Source organism: Hemiscyllium ocellatum, chromosome 6, assembly GCF_020745735.1.
Source record: "Hemiscyllium ocellatum isolate sHemOce1 chromosome 6, sHemOce1.pat.X.cur, whole genome shotgun sequence".
NCBI lineage: Eukaryota > Metazoa > Chordata > Chondrichthyes > Orectolobiformes > Hemiscylliidae > Hemiscyllium > Hemiscyllium ocellatum.
In genome coordinates, this window is record NC_083406.1 from 120013336 (window position 1) to 120019732 (window position 6397).

The window sequence follows — 6397 nt, forward strand, 5'->3', positions numbered from 1 at the left end:
TGTTTTTTGTTCATTCATGAGCGTCATTGGCTAGGCTGGTATTTATTACCATCTCAAAATGCCCAGAGGGCAGTTGCATGTCAGCTATAGTGCTGTGGGTTGGAGTCACATGTCAGCCAGACCAGGTAAAGATGGCAGTTTCCTTCCCTAAAGAACATTAGTGACCCAGATGGCTTTTTCCAACAATCGACAATGGGTCCTCATTAAGCTCTAGTTCTAGATTTTTTATTGAATACAAATTCCACCATCTGTCATGGCAGAATTCAACCCCAGGTCAGGGTTGGGGAGACTGAATAGACTGAGGCTGTTTTCCCTGTGTCGGAGGCTGAGGGGCGACCTTACTGTTGTTTGTTACCATAGTCTTACCAGACTATAGGGACTGCTCTCTTATTAAAGAGAAAAACAGTTGCTGGTGATTTAACCTGAAGGCCACCAGACCTCAAGTGAGGGTAGAGGTTGAGAAGGAACGTCCTTCATGGTAACCACAAGCCAGTGATGGGAATTGAACCCATGCTATTAGTATCACAGTGCTCAGCAAGCCAATAAATCAGCCAACTGAGCTAAGCTGATTCCCAGTGGCCTGGTAGCAGTTCATAAATTCATGAGGGGCATGGGTAGAGTGAATAGACAAGGTCTTTTCCCCACGAGAGGGGAGATAAAACTAGAGGATATTGGTTTAGGGTGAGAGGGATAAGATTTAAATGGGATCTAAGGGGCAACTTTTTCACGCAGAGGGTGGTGCGTGTAAAGAATGAGCTACCAGAGGAAGTGGTGGAGGCTGGTATAATTGTAAACCTTTTAATCCACATTTAAAAGGTATGTGGATGAGTATATGAATAGGAAGGGTTTACAGGGATATTGGCCAAGTGCTGGCAAATGGGACTAGATTAATTTGGGATATCTGGTCGACATGGATGCATTGGACTGAAGGGTCTGTTTCTATGCTGTACATCTCTATGACTATAATTCTATAACATTACCTGGGTCTCTGGATTAACAGTCTAGTGATAATACAAGGAGGCCATCATCTCCCTTTATTCACACATCCATTTAAAACATCCACATATGATGCTTGTACTTACGAATGTGATCCCGTACATGGATTAATTTTAAAGAGCTGACCTACAACCATTTCCTGTACTGATGAACAGTGGCTTTCTATTGTTCTGCTTTGTGTACAAATCGACTTGGTTACATCCGTGGACTGCCTGTAGATTATATTGCAAATCATTGTACAGGTATCACTTTAACTGAAACAATCGAAATAATGTATGGGAGGGATGTCCCATGGTAAAAACCCCAAATGACCAGGAATTTTCTGAACCACGCTTGACAGCTCTCCCGTCCATCCATGTAAAAGGCAATCCATGGAATGTGGTCTTTCAGGTTTAGTTCGTTGCCAGTGATAATGACAGGCTGATAATTTACGAATAGTGATGATTAGACAGGAGCTTGGAGTTTGCTGAGTAATTGTGGTTGCTAATTCTGCTTGGCATGCTAAAATAGTTTGGATGCATTCTGCTCTTTGTACAATCTTCTGCCTTGTTCACCTGCCATTCCTCAGTGTTGCCAGAGTGGTGAGCTGGTTTAGCCAGGACCACTAGATTTACAGTATTTTAGATCGTTCTCTGCATTGGGCGGCACGGTGGCACAGTGGTTAGCACTGCTGCCTCACAGCGCCTGTAGACCCGGGTTCAATTCCCGACTCGGGCGACTGTGTGGAGTTTGCACGTTCTCCCCGTGTCTGCGTGGGTTTCCTCCGGGTGCTCCGGTTTCCTCCCACAGTCACAAAGATGTGCGGGTCAGGTGAATTGGCCAAGCTAAATTGCCCGTAGTGTTAGGTAAGGGGTAAATGTAGGGGTATGGGTGGGTTGCGCTTCGGCGGGTCGGTGTGGACTTGTTGGGCCGAAGGGCCTGTTTCCACACTAAGTCTAATCTAAGTCTAATCTAATTGTCACCTGCAAAGCCATGTACCAGATGCTGGTAAGCAACATTAGAATGGATGGCTAGTTTGTTCAAATGGAGCAGACATGATGGCTTGAATGTCCTCTGTCTGTGCGGTAACATTTCCCTGCTCTGTCAGTTATGATCCAGCGGTTGCTCCTGAATCAGAAAGTCATGGGTTCAGGTCTTGTTTTAGAGACACTAATGAAATGAAAGCTAACATTGCATTTAATTTCCATTGAAGGTTACTTTTGACCAGAAACTCAACTGGACTTGCTACATAAATACCATGGCTATAAGAGTAGGTTAGAAGCTAGGAATCCTGCAGCATGTAACTCATCCCCAGACACCTCACTTGCCTGGATAAGTGCAGCTCCAACAACCAGCTTGATACCATCCAGGACAGAGCAACCCATTTTGTCACTACATCCACAAACATCCACTCCCTCCACCACTGACAGTCAGGAACATCAGCATGTACTATCTACAAGATGCACTGCAAAAATTAACCAAGGTTCCTCAGACAGCACCTTCCAAACCCATGGCCACTGGTACCTAGAAGGACAAAGGCAGCAGACACAGGGGAACACCACCCATCTGCAACTTCCCCTTCAGGCCATGCACCATCCTAACTTAGAAATGTATCACCATTTCTGCAGTGTCATTGGGTCAAAGTCATGGAATTCCCTCCATAACAGCATTGTGGGTCTATCTTCAGCATATGGACTACAGCAATTCAAGAAGGCAGCTCACTCCCACCTTCTCAAGGGGGCAACTAGAGGTGGACAATAAATGTTGGTTCAGCCACTGAGGCCCTCATCCTACGAGTAAGTTAAAACTAAATTATCCATTTAAATAGCACTGTAGGATTGCTTTCCGCAGCATGGTGACTCAATGGTTAGCACTGCTGCCTCATAGCAATATGGATTTTGGTTCAATTCCAGCCTTGAGTGACTGTCTGTGTGAAATTTGCACATTCTCCCCGTGCCTGCATGGGTTTCCTCTGGGTGCTCTGGTTTCCTCCCACAGTCCAAAACTGTGCAGGTTAGGTGGATAGGCCATGCTAAATCGCACGCAGTGTTCAGGGATGTGTAGGTTAGGTGTATTAGTCAAGGGTAGATGTGAGGTAAAGGGTTTGGGTGGGTTACTCTTCGGAGGGTTGGTGTGGGCTTGTTGGGCCGAAGGGCCTGCTTCCACACTGGAGGGATTCTATGCTTACATCCATCTGAGCAGGCAGACTGGGCGTTGACTTAATACTTCATCTGAAATGACAGTATCTTGGAGAGGGCAGAGAGCTGAGCTGCTAACTCACATTTCCTGATTGTGGATTCAAGTCAACACCATTTTACTTGTTAGACAGGGGAGTGATTTCATTACCCATGACTACAATTATGCTAATGAAGGTTGCTATGATATCACTTATCTGCCTTTTTTCTTGGAAGCAGTAAAACACGGATTATTGCTTATTTGAAATTATTGAATATAAATAGCAAACATATTCTTGACATCATTTTGACATTAAAGAACAAAAAGGACACAGTAATCACTTAACTTGTTGCTGTTTAACCAGCCAACGTCAAGCAGTGAAGCTGGAAAATTTACCTTCAGTGCACCAGAATATTGACAGGCGGTGAGAGGGTGAGTGAGGGGAGTTACCAGTGAGGGTGGGGAAGAAGGGTGCTGTCGGTCTGTCTGAATTCTGTAGTACTGTCACAGGGCACAAAGGACCAGGAGTCGGCCATTCAGCCCCTCAAGCCTGTTCCACCATTCAATGAGATCACGGTTGATCTGTGCATAACTCTCTGTACCTGCCTTTGGCTCATATCCATCAATACCTTAGCTTCATTCAAAAAAAGCCTCAGACTTAAACAACAACTGCTGTTTGGGAAAGAGGGTTCCAAATGTCTATCACCCCTTTGAGTGAAGAAGTGCTTCCTAACATCTCTCTTGAATGGTCTGGACCCTATTTTTAAGGCCTGTAATAATGCATCTATATTCGAGACAATAAGCATAAAACTGAGTGATTAGGGGCTCTTGTGGGGCAGTGGTAGTGTCTTTACGTCTGGGTTCAAGTCCCACCTTCTCCAGACATGTCATGACTTGCCTGAACAGGTTGGTTTAAAATTACTTGAAATAGATGGGTCACTCCACGGGTGATATTCTGTAGGTCTCTAAAAGAGGGAGTGAGAGAGAGATCAGGGAAATCACAGACAGGTGCAACAGCTACAGAGCTGCTTCTGTAAAGATTTTAAGGGAGTTTAATTCTCAAACGGTATATCGAGAATTCTTTTAGAACGGAGGATTATGAAAGGGGAGGAATTTCAGAATAGCTCCAGCAATACCTGATCTTGTTTCTAATTTCAGAAGTGTGTGTTGTGATAAACTGCCTTGATTAGTACATTCTCAGTCAAGTTATAAAGAAAGATGGTGGATTTGATGGTGGAGGGCATTAGCTTAGCCAAATAGGTGGGGGGGGGGGGGGGTGGAATCAAGTGTCTGTGGGAGAGCATTTGAAGAACGCATTATTCTCCAAAGGAGAACCAGGTTGATTGCTAGGATGGCAGAAGAGATACTACTTCAATTAGGCCGATATTTACTGGAGTTTAGAAGAATGGGGAAATTTTATGTAATGTGAAATGGGACTGACAACCTGGGCATAGAAAGGATGTTTTCTCACAAGAGGCAATCTAGAATGAGAGGTCATAGTTTTGTGATAAAATGTAGCAGATTTTACAGAGATGAGGCAAAATTACTTCTCTCAAAAGATCAGGAATCCATGGAATTCACAATCCCAGAGTGAGGTGTTTGCTGGGACATTGAATATATTTAAGGAGGAGGCAGACAGGTGTTTAAATTAGACATGGATTGAAGGGTTATGGACAGTGGACAGGAAAGTGCAGTTGAGGATGAGATGAGGTTAACCATGATCAGATCAAATGGGGGACCAGGCTCAAGGGGCTAAACAGCCTACTCCTGCTCCTATTTCTTTTGAAACCAATACAATTCTAAGAGGACTACACAGGTTTAACACAGGAAAGATGTTCCCAATGACAGGGAGAGTCTAAAAGCAGGGATCACAATCTAAGGATACAGGCTAGGCCATTTGGGATTGAGATGAGAAAACTTTTTTTCACCCGGACTGTGAGGAGCCTTGGGAATTCCTTGCCACAGGAAATGACTGAGGCCAAAACATTGAAGGTTTTCACAAAGAAATTAGATGTAATTCTTAGAACTAAAGGGATCAAAAGGTAAGGGCGAAAATGGTCTGAGTTGGATGGTCACCCATGATCATATTGAATGGGGGAGTAGGTTCAAAGGACTGAATGGCCTACTCCTGCTCCTATTTTCTATATTTCGGTGAATGATTATTGTATCATGAGGTTTATTAGTGTTAGAGCAGAGAAAGGAACAATTTAGAATAGAACTTTCAAATGAGTAGGGGGTGAACACCAAGCTGATGGGAAAGGATCTAGGCAAGGGGACAAGGCAACCAAAGATTGACAGGTGAAACTGTCACGCAGCAATGAATGATCTTTAATAAAGAGATATTTCAGATATTGGCTCGTACATTCCAACAAGGGTGAAAGGTCAGGGAGGCCAAGCTAGAGCTCTTTAATAAGGAAGAACATAATGAATCTGATGAAACAGCTCACAGTGTGATTCACTTGCCTTTGCCAGAAGCTATGTATATTCATAATAACTCTGATATTCGTAGCCAAAGGGAATTTGTTGCAGATATCTATAGAGGAGGTGACATCCTAGTGGTATTATCACTAGCCTATTAATCCAAAAATCCAGGTAATGTTCTGAAAACCTGGGTTTGAATCCTGTCATGGCAGATAGTGGGATTTGAATTCAGTATGAAGGAAGCAAATGTGGAATTAGGGATCCAATAATGACTGATAATGTCAATTGTCAGGAAAAACCCATCTGCTTCACTAATGTCCTTTAAGGAAGGAAACTGCCATCCCTACCTGGTCTGGCCTACTTGTGATTCCAGACCCGCAGCAATGTGGTTGACTCTCATTTACCCTCTGAGCAATTAGGGACAGACAATAAGTACCAGCCTAGCCAATGACATCCTCATTCCGCGAATGAAGTTAAAAAAAACGTGTTCATTCGGTTATGGGGATTGCGAAACCTTTTTGAATTCTTCATAGCAATGTCTTTCCTGAAGAAAGTCTACCTTCTTTTCCTGAGTGTAATCAGTGAAGTTAGATTGACGGTTCACATTTCTACTAACCTCCATGCTAACCATGTCCCAACCACCAGCACCTTCTTCCCATGCTATATAAATTGCTGTTCCCTTTCTAAGTTTGGCTTCCTGTGCCCTAGTCCTGATGAGTGTCAGACAGAAAGCTTGACTTTGTGAAGATTCTGAGCAGTGTTTACGATGTGTGCTACTGATATTTAAGGAGAATTTTGTCATGGTGTTTACGAGGAAGAGCATGCT